At 34.2% G+C, this 9666-nt stretch overlaps 1 protein-coding gene across 6 annotated transcripts in view; it reads right to left on the reverse strand.

Moving 5' to 3' along the window:
- Erbb4 (erb-b2 receptor tyrosine kinase 4) overlaps nt 1-9666 on the reverse strand; it is a 1014420-nt gene that overhangs the window by 549340 nt on the left and 455414 nt on the right. The gene's annotated exons all lie outside the window — the stretch shown is intronic.

A 9666-nucleotide genomic window follows, 5' to 3' on the forward strand; every position in this document is an offset into this window, starting at 1 on the left:
AGAGAGAGAGAGAGAGAGAGAGAGAGAGAGAGAGAGAGGAGAGACCTGGATTTTTGACTTTTGACAGTCAGAAATATGAGAAGAGAAATTTCCATTGTTCTAAGCTATCAGATTTGTTGGATACTGTTATCATCACCACAGTAAGTCAATACAACTACCAAAACAAAACCATTTGCCAGGCAGTATTATTAGTATTATTTGGTAGAAGGAAAATGATAGTTGGGAAGGCAGAGTGTTGTCATTAATGAGATTGCTAGACATTATTTAGGATTTGAATTAAATGTGAAGATAAATCAACTGATAATCATATTTCTGTAAACAACCTTTATTTCTTATGTCTGTGGGGGGTTTTATCACAATAAATTACAACCCAAGTCTGAGCTCTTGAATGCCTACTGATGTCCTTTTACATGACCAACTCCCTAGTATCCTGGTGTTACTAAATATCTTTGAAATATCAGTCTACTCACTGTCATCTACCAAGCTTTTTGAGATATACATCTCTTGTCTAAGGAAATATTCTATTCCATCGTTTGGTCATAGACATTTTCTATTTTAATTCTAATTTTTTCATTGTATTTTTATGTTTGTGGTGTTTTGTCCCCACGCAGTCTATGGATTTATGGACTTTAAATAGGTGTTGGGGATTGAACCTTGGTTCTCTGGAATAGCAACCAAAGCTCTTAAGCATGGAGCCTTCTCTCCAGCTCTAAATTCACTTTGTAATCATCCATCACAAACTTAAACAACTTTCATTACTTCCATTCACTTCTCTTTAATATTTTCAATCAGGTGTCTCTGTCAAGAACAAATTTTATCAGCTGTGTTGTTTTGAATAGCTTTGGCCCCCATAGATTCATGTGTTGAATACTTGGCCAGAGTGAGTGGAAATATTAAGTTGTGTGGCCTTATTTGAGTAGGTGTGACCTTTTTGGAGGAAATGTGTCACTGTGTAGGTGGGCTTTGAGGGCTTTTGTGGTCAAGCTCTGCCCACTGTGGAATCAGCGTCATCTGCTATCTTTGGATCAAGGTGTAGGATTCTTGGATCCTCTAATGCCATGTCTGCCGTGCTTCTTGCCAGGATGATAATGGACTGAACCTCTCATACTGTAATTCAGCCCAGATTAAATGATTTCCTTTATGAGTTGCTTTGTCATGCTATATCTTAACAACAATGAAAACCCTAAGACACTAACCATGAAGTGTTCTTTAAGACTTGGCCACAGATAACTCCTCAGTTAGTATTTTTATCTTGCCGGCACACACAGTAATGCTCATGGTAGAATTAAAGCCTCACTGTCTTCTCCTAGGTCATCATGAGACTTCAGTGTTAAGGTGTTCATTTGTCATATTACTAATTACTAAAAGATAATTAAAAGTATCCTTTCCCCTCCCTAACCGATTATTATTCCACTAAAGACAGAGGTTGAGCATTATGCACCTTTTAATCATCAAAAACCAGAGCCAGAGCTGAAGTCTTCACTCTAACTTGGGCTCTAGTGCTTTGAGCCTAATCAGTAAATGTATCTGGTAATGACCAGGTATGACAATTTTTGGTTAGTTAAATCCATCAAATGACAGTATGTCTTGGATGGTGATTTAAAACGGAACCAATTAATCTAAGCCCAAATATATAGAGTCAGAAAACAGCCTGGTAGATAAAATTGAAGAATTGGTTATATGTTCTTTTTCTTTAAGGACCAGCAAGTTTGTTAGTCATGGTATCTTCCAAAATGTTATGCCTGTTGGAAACTGTGACCTTGCTTGTAAGAGACTCTTTGCAGAGAGAATTAGATTAAAATGAAGACCTTATATGTTGGAATGGGTACTGTTGTGGTTTGATTGTATAAATACCTGAGAGCCTCATATGCATCAACTATACACTAAAATAAGCCTGTTGGCCCTAAAGTAGGTTATTGTTATAGCACTTTTATCTCAGCAAGAGAAGAGAAACTAAGACACAATCTATCTTTATTTTCAACCAGTTTAAACTCTATGAAACATGTATGCTTATTGTGAACTTATAAAGTAAACACGTATATTCAGCCAGATGCAGTGGCACATATCTTTAGTCTCAGCACAAAGGAGGCAGAGGCATGTGGATCTCTGTGAGTCCTAGAGCAGCCTGGCCTACATAGAGAGATCAAAACAGAACTTCATAATTATACCTGGTCTCTAAATAAATTAATACAAACATAAAAACATAAATGGAAATTTAATGTATTTATTTTTCTAATAATAAATACTTACAACCAGATTTTTATTTTAAATATAAGTAAAAATTATACTAACGAAAATGTCTTTCCAAACTCTCTGGATCATTATGTTCCCCTCGAAATTACCCTTTGTTCCCCTTTACCAGATACACGTAAACTCACCCAATTATCCTTCTAGAATACATTCAAACTTACTTTCCCCAGTATGGGTCTCTCAATTCTCTTATCTAATATGGTAACATTTTTAACCTAACACATCTATATATCTACCTATATAATTAAAGTCATACATAGACTACCCACATCCTCTAGGACAATGTCAACACTTGGCCATTAGGTGGTATATTTTATTATTTGTAGAATAATGGCAAGAAGAAAAAAAATCCTTATGTTCATAAAAACTGACTTGTGGTGTTCGAGCATGGATAGGCTTGCTCAGGTGCACAGTGTTAACTACAGTGTCTTTCTTCTTTTCCCCTTTCCAGTTTTCACCAACAAAGTGTGTTTTCTGAAACAGAAACATGTTTCTGGTTTTCAGACACTTCAGTGACTATTCATTTGTCAGGAGACATAGTTTGATCACTTACCAGGAACATAAGGTAAAAGAGAACAAAACAGAAAACAAAACAAACAAAACACTTAAAACACTGTGCTCTGGGCTGCATAACTGTCCCCTGTGTCATACTCTCCTCCTCCCCATCCCCATGGTTTCATAGTGGCAACATCTTCTAAATTGCTTTATAATTGATTTTCTTTTTCCTATGTCTTGTCTCCCTTTATGTCACTCAGTCTACGAACTCCATGGTAAGATTTGTCCCAGTGACCTTCAAAAGCAAATACACGTGACCCTTTGTCCGCAAAAAATTCTGGAATGCAAAGGCCCAGGGCTGAGATAATGACTCTGATGTTTATGCTCTAGAGAACATAACCTATTTTTACATAGTTGACTGCTTCTGTGCTTTATACTCAAATAGAACATTCTCTAATTAAAAAGGAAAGTTCATGGTTAGATTTTTAAGGCATGAAAATTCCGACAACATACACATACATGCAGAAACACACATGTACATATATTATGTGTAAATAGCTTCTGGGTTGTTGGAGTGATTGTCCAGAAGAGAGAAAATACAGTACAACAGTCAGCATTTGCTAAACATTTGATTCCTTTCAACAATAGCTTGGCTTTATTTTTTGTAACTTTTTTTTTTCCAATTTATATGCCCCCTACTTGGTTTTCATCAAGTTCACATCAGGGGAACTTAAGGATAATCAGATAGAAATAGGTTCAGAATAGGAAAAGCTCAATAACCAGTGGGAAGTAGACCCAAATCCATAATCACCAATGAAAAGCTGACTCAAATCAAGGTAAATCAACTATAAAAAACTACATAAGTAAAAGAAAGAAAAAGCAGGAAACAATTAGAAATAATTAATGTTAATTACAGAGAAATATGCTCACATTAAAACTGACTTAAGTTCCATTATTCTGTAACATATTCATATCTTGTGGCACTTATTTTAATTAAATTTGTGGAGAACACTCTAGAAACATATCTAGATAGTTAAATACAACTAGTATAAATTTTTACTGAACATTCAGATTTTTTTCATCAAACTGGATTTTTTTAAACTCAAGGAGTGTAATAACACTTTGATTTTATAATTATTGGGGAGGGGTGGACAGGTATATATCCAATATGCATAGTAAAGTCCTAGAATGTAGGGGAGTGTAGTCACGTTTGTAATGTTTTTCAATATTAATGAATCCTACTCATTCTTAAATTTGTGGAAACAAAGATTTAAGGTATAGTTCATGGAAATGTTATTTTGATGTATTCCATGATATTGCTTAAGATTCTTTCACTTGATGATTCATATTAACCATTCTTGTATTTTTAGTGTTTTAGGATTGAACATAAGTTATACATATTGTTATCACACTTGGGAGTCTCACTCTGTTCCCTAATCCAGGTCTTGTGACTCATATGCCTTGTGAAAAATCAGGAAAAGATATTTTATTGACATGGTGCTTGGGATTAGATGAGAGTCACTTATGAGTCCTGCCTTTCCACAAGTAACCAAAGCCAGAAGGCTATTAAAAACAAAAACAAAAACAAAACAAAACAAACAAACAAACATAACAAAATTTTTTAAGTTCCTATGCTGAGTCACTTGACACTAACTAGTATGATCTGAACTCGGTCCCTCCTTGTATTCTGTTTACTCTTTTTTTTCCCCAATCACAACTCAAGACTAAGACACAAAAGCAGGGATAAAAGGGCAAGAGGGGGTGGGGGGTGTTCCCAGGGAAGAGATTTTACAGTTCTAACAACTTGTCAGACCACTTTACTGGATAAGACTGGCTGATGAGTCATAGGTGGGCAGGCCCACTCTTGACCAATGATGCTTAAGTGAGCATTATTTAAGGGAAAAAGCATACACTAGAAAAAATGTGTATTTTTCCTGCAGATACACCAAGATTTAAAATAAAGAGAACAAAAAGGCATATTTCTTACAATAAATAGTAGAAGACTGTTGCTAACTTTGTGCACTCTCTCTTCTTCAAGTAAATCAAATTAAAATACACTGTTTAATTATTTTAATGACATTATGGCTGAATTGTAATGAGCATAATCACTTGATGTTTCCCGTGCACCTGGAAATTTCTAATCAGAATGACAATGGTTTTGGGGTAGCAGCATCTTTAAGGCGATGCTTCATTTTCATCTGTTTATAAGCTTCAAAGACAAACATCATGCACATCTTATCATCAATGAAGTAATGAGGCAAAGAAGAACTAAATACCACACCCACACACATTACAAAAACTAAGAAGACTTCAACTCAGCTGCAAATTAAAAGACCTTGCACATTGCTGTAAGCAATGTTCATACACCACCCCCTTGAGCATACACACACAAATTAATATTTACTTCTAGTTATGCTGCCTCTGGCATTTCCAGGGAAATAGTCTAAAGTTTCCCATATTAGTCAAGATTCTTAATACTTGGAGGTGACCATGCACCTTAATCATTTCTAAGTAATCTATGTGTTGGTTATTCCACTCAAGATGGAAACCACAACAACATACATGTCAAGAGAATTTGATCAGGCAACGGTTTCCCACCATAAGTTTTAAAAATATTAATTATCACTTAAATATGTACTTGTGAACAAGATTCCTAAGGAAATAAGCACAATATATTTAAAAGCGTCTATTCTGATTGATCACATACACCGATAAAGGTTTTGCCATAAAAATGTGCTACAAATGTGATAGTTCATCAAAGAATAGGACTGACAAGCAACATTGTGGATGAATAGCATTACAACTTGCTGAATTCCAGTGACATATATACAATTTATGGCTCAAATAAATGTACACAACTATAAATATTGTTGCTGGCTCTGATAATCACTATAGGTAAAAGATTTACCACCAACCTAGAACCCACTAGATATTTTATTACAATCTGAAGAAATGTGGGGAAAGAACATATTGAAAAGGACACACCCCATGGTGATAACATTCATCATGTAATTTAGTAAGGTGTGTTTTTTAACAGAAACCAACTTGCCATTTTTATCGAAAATAGACACCTTTCCTACATTACACTCTGATTACAATTTTTCCCTCAACCAACTCCTCCTAGGTCCTCCCCTCTACCCGACTCATCCACAAGTACATCTTTATGTTCTCTTCCTCATACATACTCTACCTCAGTGCCAGCGTATGACTTCTGTTTTTCAGTGATTTCCTCAGTAATGGTTGACCCAGAGGTAGAGTAGAGAAGAGTCTAAACAGATATGCTGTCTATACTCTGGGTCACCTGAACACTCCATTGTTAGGACATAATAATGAAATGTGAAGGTTGACTACTACCTGGTTGTAGTGAAATTAATAATCTTTAGATATGCAGGCTTTAATTAATATGTCAGCTTTTTTCTTAATGTTAGTTGGTTTCTACACAGATTCTTTGAACCACTAATAAATGCTACCTCTTACACAGTAGTTCTAGAGAAATGGACACCAGTAGGAAACATGGATGCAGTCTCAGAGTGCTCACAGAGTGAGGGCCTTACTGAACTAGAATCTTAGAGAATATTTTGAGGAGTTTTTTAATCCTAATTTTTTTTTCTCTTAAAAACACCTATCTCAGTATTTCAGGACATTCATAAAACACAGAATTTAGTATAGGTTTAAAATTATCAAGTGAATGATCAAGCATTGGGGATTATTGACTTCTTATAATTCATGTATTCAGACTCACTGTTTTCTAGGTCACTTTACAGTAAAAAAATCATTTAGGTGTTCTGATTGTTAAGATTTTTAGTCTGCTTTTCATAACTTTACATAGTGCAACTTGTATAGCTTATTTTCTCTACCTTTAAATTAATTAAATCCAGTGTTATATAACACTCATATTTCTAGATATAATTCCAATACTCAAATTGTTCTTAGAGATTTTCAATTTTCATAAAATGAAGGCCAACAGCATATTTTCAAAGTGTCATCTATTTCATTTGACACAACTGCCCACCTCTAGTAGTTATGTCATTGATCCTTGTCTTCTGGTCTTTAATTGATATTTATGAGAGTAATTCATATGGCACTGAAGTTACAGCTTAGGATCTGATTAGCTTTCCACTTTGATACCATTTTATCGCTTAATTCTCAGGACTCAACTCATGCCACTTTTGAATGAAGCACAGTTTTGTTAGTTCATATTTTACATTAATAACCCTCTGATTTTCAGATCATAATGCTTTCATGGCTTTCTGGGAAACCACAGATTTTTTATGTTATGATCCCAGGCTGATGAATGAAATTAAAATTTTATAAAATGGTCATCATTACTACAAAGTATTTTCATAGATGTTTTATTAAAGAAGATGATTCAACATGGAGAGATGGCTTCTATTCATCTCCTCTTTGGGATTCTGACTCAGATATTCAATGTTAAAAACCTCTCTGCCTTTGGACTTCTTATAGAATAGGTGTAACAATGACTTGTACAATGACTAAAATTCATATAATTTCAAAATCATTTAAAAAATGACATTAATTAAACATAAACAAAGATTTGGTGGGTTCGTTCATATTTGATTTTATAGTTTCTTTTTGAACTTTTGTTCTAGTTTGGAAATGATAAGCTAAGAAATAATTTATGCTTACACATTTAGAATATTTTCCCATAAAAAACAAATCTCTCTGTGGGGAAAGCCAATCCCCCTGTTTGATCCATTGATTAATCCATTGATATAGTTATGTAACAACTCTGCATAATCACTTTTTTGTAGCTATGTTAGGGAGTTCATATTTTGGAAGAGGGAGATATTTGTAGGGATATTTGCACCCACTTTATGTTTTACACATTTTTTTGAGTAATACAAAGATTAATTCCTGAGGTATTTCTCTAGAATGATCTCTAGATTTGTCAAAAGTATACACCAAGGAACAGAAGATCAATGTAAAATATATAGAAAGAACATCTGATATGAAACTTTCTGGCAGACACATGAGCAACTTGACAGCTCAGCTTTAAGTTTATGATCATCTGATGAGTTACGTTTATATGTCAGTCCCTATTCTCAACTTTAAGATTGTTTTACAACTCACCCTTTTAAGTTGACTGCAGCTCAACCTGGAATTTGGTCACTAATACCTTTGCCAAAGTTGAGCATGTGATCCATCATTTTTCTGAACTGGTGACTCTTTGATTCTCTTATACATACTCCTTTACAATAGATCTATACATTTATCTTTGAAAATATGCTACCCAAGAAACTTCAAATGCTGGATGAGGACAGTTTAAAAAAAAAGAAAGAAAAGAAACACTTTGTGGACGATTAGGTACAAGTTAAGGTAAAATAAAGTAATATAAGCAGAATTACTAAAATTATGATAATTATGTGTTTATCCATTTGATCTCTATGCAGACTTTCACATGCTGCATATAATAACTCACTGATATGTATCTCAATGTAATATTCCTGTTAATTTTGTTTCATTTTTGTAAGATAGAACAAGTCATTACTACTCTGATAAGTTGATTCAATTAAATTAAATATCTCCATGGGTGTCTTTTAATGACAGTTATATCAAATAAAAAAGGAAACAGCATTCTAAACATACCTAGAGAATGCAAATGTGTAAGGGGTTATATCTAGGGCAAAAGATAAAATATGTGACAAAACAAGATGCAGGGAAATACTATGTAATTTTTAAGAAAATATATCAATTTAATTTCTATAAATTAAATAATACTACTGATTTCCTTGACAATAGGTTCCATTTGACTCTCTATCTGAAAAATCAGGTAATTTTGTTTCTCTCTATATATATTTCTCTGTCTCTGTCTCACTGTCTCTGTCTGTCTCTCTTATCTGTTCTCTGTCTCTGTCTCTTTCTCTAACACACACATACATACACACATACATACACACTCACACACACACACACAGAGAGAGAGAGAGAGAGAGAGAGAGAGAGAGAGAAAGAGAGAGAAAGAGAGAGAGAGAGAGAGAGACCCATACAAAACAAAGGCAAGGATAATCAAGTGTGAGATATTTTAACTTTGTATTCATACCACACAGCCAACCTACATAGTTAGCATCTTTTCTTCCTTATGATAAACATGCCCCTTTAGGTCAGATTAAAGGACTTTATAGGTACCTTTTAAAAATCTAACATCAGGTTTAAATTGGGGTTTCCTTTCTTAACTCCCTCCCTCCTTCTTGCTGCATCTGGTCTGGTTGTAAAATGAAATTATACATCACAATAATCCTTTTGCAAACTTCACTAAAACAACAGTTTTGTAAGTTTTATATTTTAATATAAAATCCCCAGTTTTAATGTGTCCACTTTTTAAAAATACCCTCAGAAAATCCACTATAATAACCAAGAACTCACAGAAGATCCTTAATATAATCACATTCATACACACATTCAAGGCAGACACAGGCTCCCGGTGTTCCTTAGATCTCTGTACTTCTCAGACTCCCTTGCCAAACTTCCTATAAGTCATTTTGACATTTAAAAGAATAAAGATCAAAAAGGTTCTGTTTCTTTGTCCAACATCATTTTTTTCTTCTTTTCTCTCCTTGACAGTCTAATAACACCTATAGCTTCCCTCTCACCTTTCTATTCTTCATAAGTTGGCATCTAAATCTGTAGATAAATCAAGGGATATATTCAACCACATGAAGAAGAAATGAGTCATTCATTCACACAAAGGTTTACCGACCCAGTGGCCTAAAAGCCAACCCTACATTCAGTACTCAGAATCATAAGAGTCTAGCCAGAGGCCACATCAACATGCACTCTAAGATGGAGCTTTGTTTCATGAAAGTTTAGGCTCATATTTCATGTCATCTTTTAAATTTGTGTGATATTAAGCAAATAATGAAGATGTATTGAATAGTGTCTTCTTTTTTTTTTTTTTTTTTA

Source organism: Mus pahari, chromosome 5 (genome assembly GCF_900095145.1).
Source record: "Mus pahari chromosome 5, PAHARI_EIJ_v1.1, whole genome shotgun sequence".
NCBI classification, from domain to species: Eukaryota; Metazoa; Chordata; class Mammalia; order Rodentia; family Muridae; genus Mus; species Mus pahari.